The sequence below is a fragment of the Aptenodytes forsteri genome, unplaced genomic scaffold (assembly GCF_000699145.1).
Source record: "Aptenodytes forsteri isolate BGI_AS27 unplaced genomic scaffold, ASM69914v1 Scaffold19, whole genome shotgun sequence".
Taxonomy (NCBI): Eukaryota; Metazoa; Chordata; class Aves; order Sphenisciformes; family Spheniscidae; genus Aptenodytes; species Aptenodytes forsteri.
Window position 1 is genome coordinate 910,206 of NW_008795327.1, and position 14,383 is coordinate 924,588.

The following is a 14,383-nucleotide window of genomic DNA, read 5'->3' on the forward strand; positions in this document are numbered from 1 at the left end:
GGCACCCACGAATTGGCTTGGACACCAGGGGATAATGTTACAGAATATTTACATATCAAAAAGAGGAAGAAATTAACCAAGTTGCTCTTAAATAGCAGTGCTCTATGGAGCTCTCCGGACTCACCTTAACATTCTTTGCACAATGGGACACTTAAGTTTGCAGATGGCCTGATTTTTTTTTTTAAATATAAACTATCCCTTTCTTAAGGTGTTGTGGGGTGTTGTGTGATAGGGCTGAATATGATGATAGTTTACTGCTGGCGTGAGAAAGATGGGGGAAGTATTAGGGGCAAACAGAGAAAGGAAGATGAGACTGGGGCATGAAGTGGGAAAGGGCAGCAATGGTTGTATAATGAGCATGTCTCATTTCTATGGCATTTTTAAGGCGCTGATAGTGTTGAACAGGTAACATCTAATTATGAAATAGTGTTTTTATCTTAAAATATTACTGAAAATAGAGGAAATTATGTCTGAACGTGGGACAGATTCTGAAATGTTCTGCTCTCATTAGAGTATGAGTCAGGTATCCTCCTTGTTTACTCTGGCAAGCTGTCATAAAACTACAGTGTGTTATGTTGAGTAATTCCATGAGCTTGTATTTGGAGATCATGTGGGCCACTGGTGGGGACAGCATTATTGCTGTTCAGTTGGAATACCTGCTTGCTTAATGGTTCTACGTATCTGTTCTTGTCTAGAAAACATTAATGACGGGTAATACTAAGTGCCAGCTTGGATACAGATGTTTTCGTTTTGAATTTTAGTCAACTGTCATGTTTCTACTCAAAACAAACAAAATCCTTGTGCTACATTAGTTGAAATTACTTTTAAAGTAGAACTGAAAGGCATCTCGGGAAACCATTCAGTCCTTCCCTGGCTCTCGGATAGGTTCAGCTATACCAAAGTCATTACTGACAGCTTTATTTTAATAACAAGGTAGACAGACTTCTGGTGACAAAGATGCTACAGCCTCTTGTGGCAGTCTGTTTTGGGGGTTAACTGTCCAAACATGCATAACATTTTTTCAATATTTAATCTGAGTTTCCCGTGCTATAGTTTAAGATCTTGTTGATTGTAATTTTTACAATAATCTGTTTTTCGTGTAGCGTTTTTTCTTTTGTGATTTCAACTACCTTTTCAGTGAGTTGACCAGATGATTTTTATGGTTGTCCTATAATCTGTACAGTTAAAACATGATTATGATCGTACATTTAAATTATTTTGTGTTTTTTCTAATATTTTAGTTTTAGTATAAAGCTTCAAAAATGGTAAAATTATTTTTCTAATTTGGCAAACAGGTTGAATCATTTATTTTGGACCAAGAAGATCTTGATAACCCAGTACTTAAAACCACGTCGGAGTTATTCTTATCGAGTGCTGCAGAAGGTGCGGACTTGAGAACTGTGGATCCAGAAACACAAGCAAGACTAGAAGCCTTACTGGAGGCAGCAGGTACATTCTTTGTATAGTTTTTTTCTGAACCTAACTTGCACACAGATCTGGCAACCTGTAAATTTTGACCCTAGTCAAATATTCACAAGTCTGGAAATTTACCATGATGATAGGGAGCAGAAAATGGAAAACAAGCTCATAATTCTTAACAGGTGTTGAGGTTTGCTTGGTCCACTCTTTCTGTACATATAAAGTTAGAAAAGTTAGTTTGAATTAAATGGTATTTCATTGATCAGATGAGATTACATGTGTTACCAGAGGGAGGATTAAAGGGGAGAGGATGGAAGGAAGTAGACTTGCTAAAATGACATTTTTTTCTGCTGCTTTGGTCAATATATAGTTATTAATTCATTACTCCAGAAATTTACAGGTGAAATACTTGCTTCTCTGTTTTGACTTTCACAAAAATATTTTCCATTCTGTAGTTCTGAGATGATTGTTGGAAAATACATATTTAATGTTCATGTTTTGGAACTAGACTAGATGAACATAGTGCCACTACATTGGTTACTTTTATAGTGGAAGCTTGACTAATATAAGTCTTTCTAAGGTTTGTGACTCAGGTGTTTGCAATGGATTTGGAAATTATTTGTCAGTTTCAAAATTCCAAGGACAAAAAGATGTAAAAACCCTGCTTTGAAACAAACCCTGTTTCATCATTATGGGTGCATACTCAGACTAGTAGTAGTGTGCTGAAATTGGAGTTTTCGGACTTTAGCTTTGAACACACTTAAGAGCTAGATAAAATAGCATTTATTTGCAGGTGTTTAGATGTAAAGCTATGTACAGTCTTAAAGGAGACCTTCATTCTGAGGAAGCAAAGGGAGCAAGGGACTCGGGCTTCGGGCTCTCTTTGCATTTTGAATTTGAAAAAAACCCAGCTTACAGCATAGCATAGCTTTTGTCAGCAGAAAGTTGCAGCAGCCTAATTAAAGGTGTTCCCCTAAAATTATTCTAACCTGCTATAACTCTTGGGGACCAAACTTTGCTTTGCAGGGAAGATAGTGTCTAGAGTATCCCAGAAATAGTCTAACAGAATTTGAATAATCTGATCCCTTTTTAAGCACTTTTTAAAATGAGAATCAGTTGCAGTTTCTCTCGTGTACCTGATGACTGGTGTGTCCTAAAACCTATTGCTAGCTTGATAAGTTGTCAGTGGAGATGTCTGATGGCTAATGTTATGAGGGCAGTCGATCTCTGAGGGTATGTGCTTACATCTAGGGTTGCAGTGTTCAAAATGATTTCACGGTATTTAACAAATCTAGGAGGTACCATTGCTTCTTGTAATGCCTGCGAGAATGCTTTCTTTAGATTTCTAAACAGTAGTTGGCCACTTGTCCGCAGGATTAGATGATTCGTTTTCAATCTGAGGTTTCCCTGCTTTGATTCCCCCATGGTTTGTTTTTAATCTGAGGTTTCCATGCTTTGATTCCCAGAGTGCTTGGAGTAGGGATGTAGAAAATGAGCAGAACAGAAGGGATCTGGAAAGAAGAGCAAATCAAAAAAAGAGTGCTTTTGTTTGGGGGCTCCATCTCCCTCTCTCAAAAGACTGGACAAAATTAATGCCACTTGATGAATGTGTGAGAGCAAAAGACTGAAAACGCTCTTGAGAAAGTCCTCTAGTTAAGCAGTACTTGTCTTTCCCACTGTGAATTTGAACACTAAAAATATCATTAGGCTAACCTAAAGGAGACACTGAGAATCTGGTAGTTTTAATAAAAGCCATAATTTGAAAGTGACTGAAAAAGAAGCTAGTGTTTCCGGGAGATGTTGTAATATCTTCCCTAGATTTCTCTGGCTGGTTTGGCTGAAAATACCCTTTCTAACCTTAAGTGAGCCTCTAGGTTTCCATCATGGGAACAAACAAACTGGCCTGGTGTTGGGACTTTGTATTGTTTTGCAGTTTGGCAAAAGCAAGTGATTTCTCCTGTTACTTTAGTCCCCAGCATTAAGGTTAGCTTGCAGAAGTAGATGGCAGAACTATTGCTCGAACAAGTAGTTTAGCTACGGCCTTGTATGAGGTGGTTTCCAGGGTAGCTTGGTCTTTGTTGTGATGATCCCCTCTCCTGTGGGAGGCTTGATCCTAACTTACAACCTAGAGGAAAATTGGTCTTGCATTTAGTGTCTCAGATTTCTTAGGGTTTTTCACATGCAGGGTTCGTGGCTGTGTCATTAGGATCTTAATGAGTATGACTTGCAAAACTGGTTTTGCTCATTCTTCATGAATCCTTTAATGCTCAGATCTCACATGGACATGCTGTTTATTAATTCTGGAAGGTAAGTTCTAGCAACTGCAGTCAGGTGGGATGATGTTCTTCAGTTTGCTTATGCAGAAGTGGTTTTCAACCATTGCATTCTTTAAGATTTGTGGGTGTTTTGTTTTTTAAGTAGCTGTCTTGATTTGAGAGCCAGTTAGGCCTGCATATGCAAGTGTAGAGGCCAGAGAGTAGTTGAACTGCTTAAAAATGTTTCTATACATTGTATTTGCCCATCATAAGTGTGCTGGATATTTTTTTTGCAGTTCAGCTTGTTTATTCTGTTTCCAAGAGGACTTAAAATATTTTGTGGCTTTGGATGCCGAGGGTGACAACCTTAAGGAGAATTTCTAGCAAGAGGGTTGTGCCTCACCCCCCTTAACATAGCAGCAAGTATACACATACGTACATATCCACGTGCACACAAACAGTGGTTAGAGGTTAGATTCTGTATGTTTACTAGGTCCTCTGAAAACCTGGCTGATTAGCTTTAGTTTGGACAACGATACTTCCTTCTGTAATCTGTTTAAGCAAAGCACAGGCACTTTGTTAATGAACAGCTATCTTTAAACAACTATCAGTGATTGTATTATTTTACAAAAAAACTAGTTTTACGTTATGAAGACTGAGAGACTTCACTGTTCTATGAATGTCATAAATATGAGTTGTTTTCATCTTCAGAAATTGAAGATAAATTAAAACAATTGAATCCTGTTCTTTGGGAACTTATCCTAAACAAACCAAGTCTTTTGTATACCTTCCTTCAGTTTGACTCCTAGTAGCAAAGAAGGGATTTATAGGTAAAATAACCTATGGAAAGAGAACCGTACTGTTTGGAGATGTTTCTGTTTTTCAGACTGTAATTAAACAGATTCTTAGTATTCTGACAGTGGATTCATGTTCTGCACTAGAAACACTCAGTTCCACTGTTAATTAGGGTACCGTTGATTTCTTAAAATAATATTCCAGCTATGAAGAATCATGGTTCTTCTGTGGGCCTTCAGTAAGGTTGCCTATTAAATTTCCTTTTTAGGGACTTTCCTTTTTAGTTGACTGCTGGAGGATGAGAGCTCTTTGCTGCTGTGAATGAATGGTTATAGCGTTCAGAGCTCTGGCTCTTCCTGGCGGGTTCCTCAGTGGGTCCCTCAACGCACATTCTTAAAAGGGCAAACTCACCTCCAAAGAGTTGGGGAAAGTTTGACAGGTTAAAGCCGTTTCATTTTCTGGTCCTGCCTTTTATAGGCATCAGGAAGGGAAAATGACTTGCTTATGTAGTGCAGTCCTCTTTTTGGAGTACAGGTTGTTTCTTAAAGAGGGTAGAGAAAGGTGTTGGTTGAAGTGTGTGGCCAAATACAAATCCCAGATGCCCATTTGGTCTATTCTGCACCCAAAACACAGAATTCCACAGAAAGTTGTAAAATGTCAAAATGTTAATCCCTGCAGTTAAAATACCCTGTTCGTAGTGTTTCAGCATGGTTTTGCTGAGTTTTCTAGGAAGTGACGTAGAACGTTACTGAACTGATTTTTAAATTGAGAAAATAGCTTGGGTGCCTATATCCTTACCAGCAGATCTTTTGAGCATGTTCCTTCTCAATCTGAACATTGAAGCACTTTGACAATGAAGCATCAAAAAATAGATGCAGAAGAAAGTGGTAAAAAACCTCTTTGTCTAGCATTGGAGCACTTGGTATTCCTGTTGAGTATCTACACAAGGAGGAGTCTTGTTCGCAGTGAGTTCTTCAGAAGTCCTACTATTGTTTATAAGAGGCTTGTGAGGAAAATCAGAGTATTTTGGAGAGGAGCCATGTTCAGCCAAGGGTTTGCTTAATGAAACAGATGTGAGTAGTCCATCCTTATGTTGAAACAGGGAGCAGAGTTATATACATCCTTCTTTTCTGTTGGAATAAAAGATTAAAGGTGACTAGAGTCCCTCACATAGATGGCTTGGTGTATTTGAGACTCCAAAGTCGCACTGCATTTAATCATTTGAAAGTGGTGAAAGAGAAATCTAGTTTTAATAACAAGTGTCTGTTAATACGTGGTGAATTTCAGTAGTTGATTCAGGCATGAGGGCCTGATACTGCTCGTTGGAAAGCTGGTAGGATGAAGTGGGGGCAGAACAGGTTGTGTATTCTGGAACCGGGCGAGGCAAAAAGTGGAAGTAATCACCTACTTAGTGGAAATACAGAACACAGGTCAAAATATGAATGGGCCCAGATAAAATCTGCCTGCTTTAGGATAGACTGAAAGGATAGAGTGAGATTCAGCAATTGTAAAATTGAATGCTTTCCAATGTGTGTATGTGTATCTCTATATTTACCCAGTTGCCAAGCTGTTGACCAAACAAGCTTTTTTGTGTGTGTGATGTGACCAAACCCATTCATTATTCACTAACAGCAAGGGGTTTTTTGATTAAAATAAAATAAATTACATTTGTTTTCCCCAACATTAGAGGGCTTGAATGTGACAAGATAGACCTGTGATCCAGCACTACCAGGGAGCGAGCTGTGGTCTACCAGAACAGTTCAAAAGATGCACAGCTTGCTTTCATCCTGCATCCGGGAGACCCCTTGGAAAGTGTCAGAGACTAGGCTAGACAAATTCTTTGATCATGTTGTTTATGATCAATAAGATTCATGTGTGGACCTGGTGTTTCTTTTCTTAGGGCTGCTGAGTAACTTGTGATTTAAATGGAGGCGGGCACCTAATCCATTAGAAACTTCACTTCTGAAGGGTTATCCAAACTCCACTTCAAACTGTAGAAGTTGAGGGCTGCAAAAAATGGATGATTCATGTTTGTCAATTTAATGGCTGCACCTCTGTGCTCGTGGAATGTAACAAATACATTTCTAGATCTGTATCTGTGTTCTTGAATAAAAAAGAAAAATGGAGTCTTTATTGGGGGGAATCCGAGAGAGGATTGCTGGAATTTGAGCAAAGATGGAACTTCATTGTAAAAATGTAGCAATATCAAATTTGAAGTGTGTTTAGCTGCCTTCAACATGGCAAAAGCCTTACCTTAGTCCAACTATTTTGACTGTTTTTTTTTTTTAAAAAAAGAGAGGCTTTTCACCCTAATTTGATCTGATCTGAAATACTTGGTGTTATTTGGATACAGTATACGGATCAAATAAGAGAAACAGTTTTCATTAAGAAGGTTCAAATAGGCTTCATTCTAGGCGTTTCTTTAGAGATCAAAGCTGTGCTATTACTAAAATCACCACTGTCTTGTTAACTGGAAAACTTGCCTTTTGGGATACTGGCACATTACAGTGACTTGCTCATTTTCTTTCTTTACCATCTAAAGATTCAGAGTGGGAAGGAATATATGGTATGTGAAACGTACAGATGTGTTGTGCTTTTGAGTAAGTTGGATAAACGGTCTGAATTTTGTGCATGTAATTGAATTATTAATGTTATATTTCTCTGAGGTTTTGCATGATTTAAATATTTTTTTCTAATCTTGTAGGCTTTTAGATTAGAAAAAGTCTAGTCTAATCCTGCTCTTAGTCAAATTAACTTCCATACTTTGAAAGTACGTTAAATGTACCAGCTTCATATTTTTTGGCTCTTTCTCAGTTAGATTTTGCTGTGAAGAACAGTTTCATTGTCATAACACTTAAACTGATGCTTTTAGGTATCAGACAGCTAAGTTATCTTACCAGATCTGAATGCTGTGCTTTTGGAATTCTTTGGCAAAGATGATTCTGAGATTTTAACTTTTCCTCAGCGGGGATGGGGAGCGGGAAGAGACGAGATAAAAAGTTACAAGTTTTAATTTGTGAAATATTAAAATTGGCCAGGGTAATCCTCAATTTCTTAAGTTGTCTGCATATTTATCTCTCTCTCTATATATCTCTCTCTCTGTCTATATATATCTCAGAGGTCATTGTTAATCAGCCAGTGCTTTATGACTGTACCATAAACAACTTGTGCAATTCTCCTTTTAGCATCATTTTTTTCGAAGTCCTGGATATATTTTTTTATTAACTCGTACTTCTCCTTTCTATTTTACTTCTGCCATATTTTATTTTTCATGCAAGTTGGATTCTTCCGCAAGGTAAAATCCCCTTTGTTACTACTGTTCCAATATGGGGATATTCCTGGTTAAAAACTTCTTTCTGTTCAGTATTTTTTTTCAGGACTTCTTGTTATATTTGTGCTTGGAGTAGCCTCAGCCAAAGAAGGAAAGTAGGAAGGGTTTGGGCAGGAGAAAAGAAGCGGTGCTTTATTGACAGTCCTACGTAATGCCTGAATTGAGATGGAATTTAGCCTGTACCAAGAGGAGATCCTCCTCTTTTTTTACATGTATGCTTCCTTCATCCATCAAAGTGAAAATAATCACATTCAGGCTTTGCAGTGGGGTGCAGAAGCTTACACTGGGCTTTGTGCTGCTGCTGGCAGTCGGCTTAGAGCTGGCTGTGTGGTACTGCCGTCTGTACTGGGGAGCTGGTGCCCCTCACAGGGTACAAGGGGTCTGTTGTGGGACAGCTACTAAGACTCTTGTTTGTTGACAGTACACTGAAGCAAGCTTTTGTTTTGGTTGTCTTGAGGTTTGTGCTAGAGTTGGTAAATAAAGATCTTGCACAGCAATATTGCAGGTAAGCTAGTTATGTGGGTCTATGATATTCATCAGGTATAGAAAAAACCAGAACACTAGCTTGAACAACAGTCCTCTTAAAGCTAATATCTGGTAAATATTGCTGTTGACCCAAATGTCTTGTCACAGAATGTATCTTATTTGAGTGTGGTATAGTATTTTTCCTGTGTTCTTCTGTTTCATTCATGTGCATGCTTTCTCTCTAAACAGATGGCTACTGGTATGATTCTTTCTTTGTGATGCCTGTGTAAGAGGGGAGCGTAGATGTTAACCTTGTGAAATGAAGCAGTTACTATGCTTGCAAGTTTGAGTTCATCAAAATGTAACTCTTCTCCCTAAGTGTATCAGGAGAGTGAGGAAGGAGTGAGGAGGTAGAAAAGCCTGTGTCTCTTGCTTGTATCTCCTGCAAGAAGACTCTATAATAGTTCATTAAAAAAACTCAATTACACAGACTTGGATTTTAAGTTCACATTTTTGATTTTCTGCATTTGTCAGTCATGTAGTTTCCTTAGCACGTGATGATAAAACCAGAGTTTAGAAGTGCTCAGAACATAGTTTGAGTGTTAAGTGAATGCTTCATAGTGTGCAGAAGATCGGATCTGAATCTCCCCACTCAGATTTCAATTTTTTTGATGTTCTGTAACTTAGTGGCAAAGTGTGGTGGCAGTAACTAGTGCCAGGCACTTACCTCCGTACTAGACAGACTGGTAAATCAGGTTGGTAGTCTGTGTAGCCACCCCTTCTGGGGCTGATTGGAAGTATACTGTCAGATGTAACACGGTTATACTGGAAGCAGGGCTGCTTGCTACCTCTTTATATAAGAGTTGCTTAAACTGTCTGGTTCGTGAGCTGTGACAAGTGTCTTGGGACACGTGAGAGGAATTGACTGAGCTCTTGTTGGCAGACCTACAATACATTGTTCTTCTATCAGTTTTATAATGGTATTAAATATTTGGGTTTTTTAAGGGTCAGAAGCAACAGATTATACTGAGTCACTAATACTTTACAGTATATGGTTTAACAGGTGAATCTGTTACTTTTTTCTATTGGTAACTCACCTTTGACAAAATATTACTATGTATATTTAGGAAGTAATTACAATAAACAAGTTTCTAGTAAAACAAATGATAATATAGTATATGCATAACATAAATGATCAAATTCTGCTTATTTCTAGAAAGTCAAGCTAGTTTTCACCAGATTAATGAAGAATAAAATTATGTAAAATATACTGCCACTCATCTTTGATTCTACTTACGGAAGCAAGTGGCTTTTTTTGCAGTGGGTCATGAGCACCTTCATTGCCTGTTACAAATTATTTTCTGCCTTATTTTGAAAGCTAAGAAATTTGAAAGAACTTAAGTACCTTGATTTAAAACAAGCTGTAGTACATTAAGCATCTTGCACAAAAATGGAGTTTATATTCTCTGTGAATGTGAAGTATTTAAATACTTTAGGAAACTTTAAAAAAAAATTATTGCATTGCACAAATTTATCCTCATTGTATCCGTAAAGAAAATACTTGCTGTGCGAACAAAAGGCACAGTGCAGTTCTGTAATGACTTTCCCTGTGTAACAAAACATTATCTCTAAAACAGCGATTACTAATTTGTCATTTAGCCATCACCTTTTCCTCAAATTCTGTACAGCTTCTTAAAACTTTTTGAAAAATAGACCTGAAAGAAATCTCATTAGACCTAGTTTTATCTCCTTCTCTTCCTTTTCCCCAGGCAAATTCATCTGTGCTTGTGCCATTCCTGACGGGTGGCTTTAAGAACTGGTTAGACAAACTGTCTCCAGTGCTGGAAGCTCCACGGCATGCTGAGCCAAGTGCAGTCCTTAGGATGAGAGGGTTTTTCTATCAGTCCTCAGTGTTACATGCTGAAATATGTAACTTGGGGGCGAAGGGGGCACTAAGCTGCTTTGGAAGAGCTTCACGAGGGAAGGAGGAAGGTTGTCGTGGTAAAGCAGTTGGTGGTTTTTTTAGTGGAGTTGCTTTGGCTGCTTGTTTTATGCATCATATCCAAGTTCAGTGTTCCCTTTTTCAATGCAGCCATCCTTAGAACTGACTTGCAGACTGTTATCTTCCTCAGGTTTTTTTTAGGCTAAATAATATCAAATCTTTCTTTGCCCTTAACTCATGTTATTTAGACTTTCATCTGCTCTTGTTCTCTGGAGTCTCTGTACGTGATCTCTGTTCTTCATAGCTTGTTGCCCCAAATTAGTCATATTACTCAAGTTGAGCTCTATTGATGCATGGAGAGTAGGAGTGTTATTTCATCTGTCCTGCAAGCTGTGCTTTTGTTTATACATCTCAGTTTGTTGTCTGCCTTTTGCAGGAGAAATGTTAGTTTACAAGTTGAATTTGACTTTAAATCTACCAATACTTTCCTGAAGAACTGCTACCTGAACGAATTATTCTGTATTTGTGCAGTTGATTATTTCTGTGTGCGTGTGTATATATATATTTGCTGACACTCCTGTTTGCATATGTCCTTTAAAAAACCTTCTTGAATCTGCATCATTATAAAGGCTAAAATTCTATCTTTGCTTTCAAAGAATTACATTGCTTTTGAGTAACAGGAGGGTCACAATGAGCAAGAATATTCTAGGTAACCTGGCCTGACTTCCAGCTGGCTTTGCCTTGTATTGCCAGAACCAAGCAAGCAGCACGTTTTGGAAGTCTCTACAGGGAAAGGAGCATGTAGGAAGATTTAATAATGAAAAGAGGAGAAACTTGCAATGTGGCTCTGCTTTTGGCTATTAGCCTTCTCTTATAGTGAGCACACCCAGTGCCTGATCTTCCTAGACTGTAGAGACAGAATAAGAGGTAGAACAACTTTATTTTAGCCTTCACGCAGATAAGAGCAAAGACCTGGAGAGAAATAATGGAAGAAGTCTGCTTTAGTGAAATCTTAATTGGTCGGACTTTTCCATACTTGCTATCTGAAGCAGCTCCATCCAGAAGCTATCCATTGGATTAATGCTTCTTACAGTTTCTCTCTGCATTGTGCTCTGAAGCAGCTCAGTAAAACTTGTGCTCTGTGGTGCCACGTGTTGGATTCTGTGACTTCTGATGAACAAAAACTCCATCTGAAGAAGCAGAGCTTCAGAGACAGGTACCTAGGTGAAAGTGCATCTCTTGATGCACCTGTGTCCTCTTCCCTTTTCGTTTTTGAACTTCAGGAGGATGCCACAAAGAATAAAAATGTGATGGTATGGGCCCCCTGCACTCTTCTGGTAGAAGGGTGTTTTTTTCCTAATGCATTAACAGTAGATGGGTGTGTTCTTTCTTCAAGTTGGGTCATGGTAAAATAAATTCCTTATTTTCTTTCTGAAGACTGTAGCGTCCTGATTTTTGGTTGTTTTGTGCTCTATAAATCTTATTTTCAGGATGTTTTGTTATGCAGCATGTATGTAATGACAGTAGACTGAAAGGCTGTGGATCTTCTTAGGTAGAGGAGGTTTTATGAACAGTTTCTCAAATGTTCAGCTTGAAATATGAATTTATACACTAGTCTGTGCTATACACCATTAGGCTGGTGATTTTTTTTTTTAAAGAAGTGGCGCACTTGGTCAGCCTCTGAAAATGCTTCAGTATTTTGGCTTGCTTTGCCATACGTGATTGGCATAAACTGGGGACTAAAAGTCCATGGGCTTCTGGGTTAAGTCGATGATGTTACTGGCCCTCAAATTTTACTGTTAGTTCTTTGCTTGAAAACATAGAAGTATTTTCAAATTTTTTGCCCCAGATAGTCACTGAGTACTGTACTGAGCCACAGCCCTTTTCTGATTCAGGAAAGCAGTTACAGCCCATTTGGACTCAGTTTCCCACTGAATGCTAGAAATTTGGAGAAAAGAGTTCAAGTGGGATGTTTGCCTATAAATAGCATTCAAAGGTTATCTGAGTTCTCCTCTTCCTGCATCTCTATTGTGCGTGGGGGTCATCCTGGTGTTAGTATCGTACCCCTATGGAGACTCTTCCTCCATAAGCCTTAGGTTACTCAAAAAGCAGAAAGTAATTCCACTCCTTTCTTCTCCTACCACCAAATAGGTGAGAGTGTGTGTAAAGTAACTTGTTTTCAAAGGTCAGAAGCCCTAAAGTAGATGAGACTTATTTGGCTTAGTTTGAATGCTAGAAGTCAAGAACAGGAATTTTGTGCACCTTCTTCAGCATGAATACTTTTTTTTTCTTCTCTTGATGTTTCTCAGGGATATGTGGGGTGTTTTTCTTTGCGCCTTACCCTCCCACAGTGAATGGTACCATTTCCATGTTCCTCCTTTCCATGTTTCAGTAGCAGTCTTAGCTCTTTGAGGTGTATCTTTCTGATTCTTGGAGACAAGCAATTGTCAGACCTGAAATGAGGCGATACTAGTTTTTCTCTCCAAGGCATGAAAGGAAGAACTAGGAATTAAAGAATAATTGCCTACTGTTAGCCTCGGTATTTTTTCTGTAAAATAATGAAATAAACCTTGTAAATTTTTCCATATTTGATGGCATGAAGTAAAGAATTTATTCTGAAGCTCTTCTTACAGAGGTTGTGATTTCTGCTTCTGGATCATTTATAAAGTTGATGTCTTTATAGTTGTATGGGTAAATATTGTAAGCACTATAACCTCAACTTAAATTTCCCAAGAGTGACTTGGGCTTTTAATACTACTTTGTATAAGCAATCAGAAGCAATTTGATTCTTTTTTCTCAGTCTCTAGCCTGGATGCTTCCTTGAAATACAGGAGTGTCAGAGCTGATGTCCAAATTTGGAGCCTAGCTCCTTTGATGATTGCTGGGGCTCTCGGTAGATGATACCAATTTTTGCATGTTCGTTTAGCACTGTATACTGTCATTACGATCCAGTTGAGTGTGGTGGTATGTATGTGTGCCCTCACGCTTCATTTGACAGGGTGTGAGCAGGTGACTGCCCGTCTCTAGGGGTGATGTGCTGAGTCTGCCATTTGAGCGTGTGCCCATTTAAAAGCTAAACAAAGCCAGGCAAACAATTCAGCTTGTGGCTGAAGTTTTCCCTTAGCTAATCACAGTAATACTGGCAAGCGTGATACAACCAGAAGAGTATTTGTTTTAAGTGCACAAATGTGCTTGAATACTTGCTGGTGCTGCAGCCCTGGAAAAGATGTTGAGGGAGGGAAGAGAAGGCTGGCAGTGGAAAAGGCATCGGGCACCCAAGTAATTCACTGTGATTTTGCTGCCATGGCAAATCTTTCTGGGTGTGTATCGCTGGCTTTTATCTATGTTAAGGGTGAAAAAAAACCTAAAAAAAAAAAAAATCCCTGACTTGGTCATTCAAAAAAATTCAAAAATGAAGTGATAAGCTCCTATTTAACTGTAATATACAGTACCTCCCATTTAATCCTAGAGAAGCACCAAAACAAATTCACATTCAGAGTAATGTAGATATTTATAAACTAGTGCTTAATCCCATCCTTGTCCTTTATAATTTGGATTAGTTAGCATGGTGTTTTGAATATTCCTGTCAAATGCAAGACCATACGTTTTCTTACAATCAAAAACAAGTTAGAAAGGAGGCCTTAGTTGCCATGGGTAAAAGTGCTTTTTTTTAATTAAAAAAAAAAACGCCACAAAAAACCCAGAACAAACCCCAACAATTTACTGGAGCTGGTAGAATTAGCTGTTACTCTGTTTAATAAAAATGCCTGAGTTACTGTCAGATCTTGTTTTACAATACTGCACTAACTAGAACTAGCTCATATACTGAGGGAAGACAGGCAGGGTACTGTGACTTTTCTATAGGATGCAGAACTTTTTTTCTAATATTCCAATATAGATGCTTAGTAGACATTGGATCTTTACAGACTGAGAAGATCTGGAAGAAGAGTAGTTTGTGCTGCGGGGATCATCCCTGGCTTGACATGTGCCTTACAACAGTTGTAGTTACTGGGCTGCAACTGTCTCAGGGTTAGAGCAATTTCTTGGTGAATAATTGTTTTGTCTGACTCTCTCCTATTGCAGTTCTTACCTAGCAGTCCCTATGGATGTCAGTCAGGCTTTTGGTGTTTTTTTTGTGGTGTGTGTTTTTTTTTTTTTTTTTTTTTTTTTGGGGGG

General features: G+C 38.4%; 1 protein-coding gene across 1 annotated transcript in view; it reads left to right on the plus strand.

Moving 5' to 3' along the window:
* Positions 1-1,386: 1,386 nt before the first annotated feature.
* The window catches only part of ANKHD1 (ankyrin repeat and KH domain containing 1), a 110,889-nt gene continuing 97,892 nt past the window's right edge, over positions 1,387-14,383 (plus strand). The window contains exons 1-2 of the mRNA XM_019472282.1: positions 1,387-1,449; positions 7,012-7,035. The gene's annotated coding sequence lies outside the window, so the exon portion shown is untranslated. The remainder of the gene's footprint in view (positions 1,450-7,011; positions 7,036-14,383) is intronic.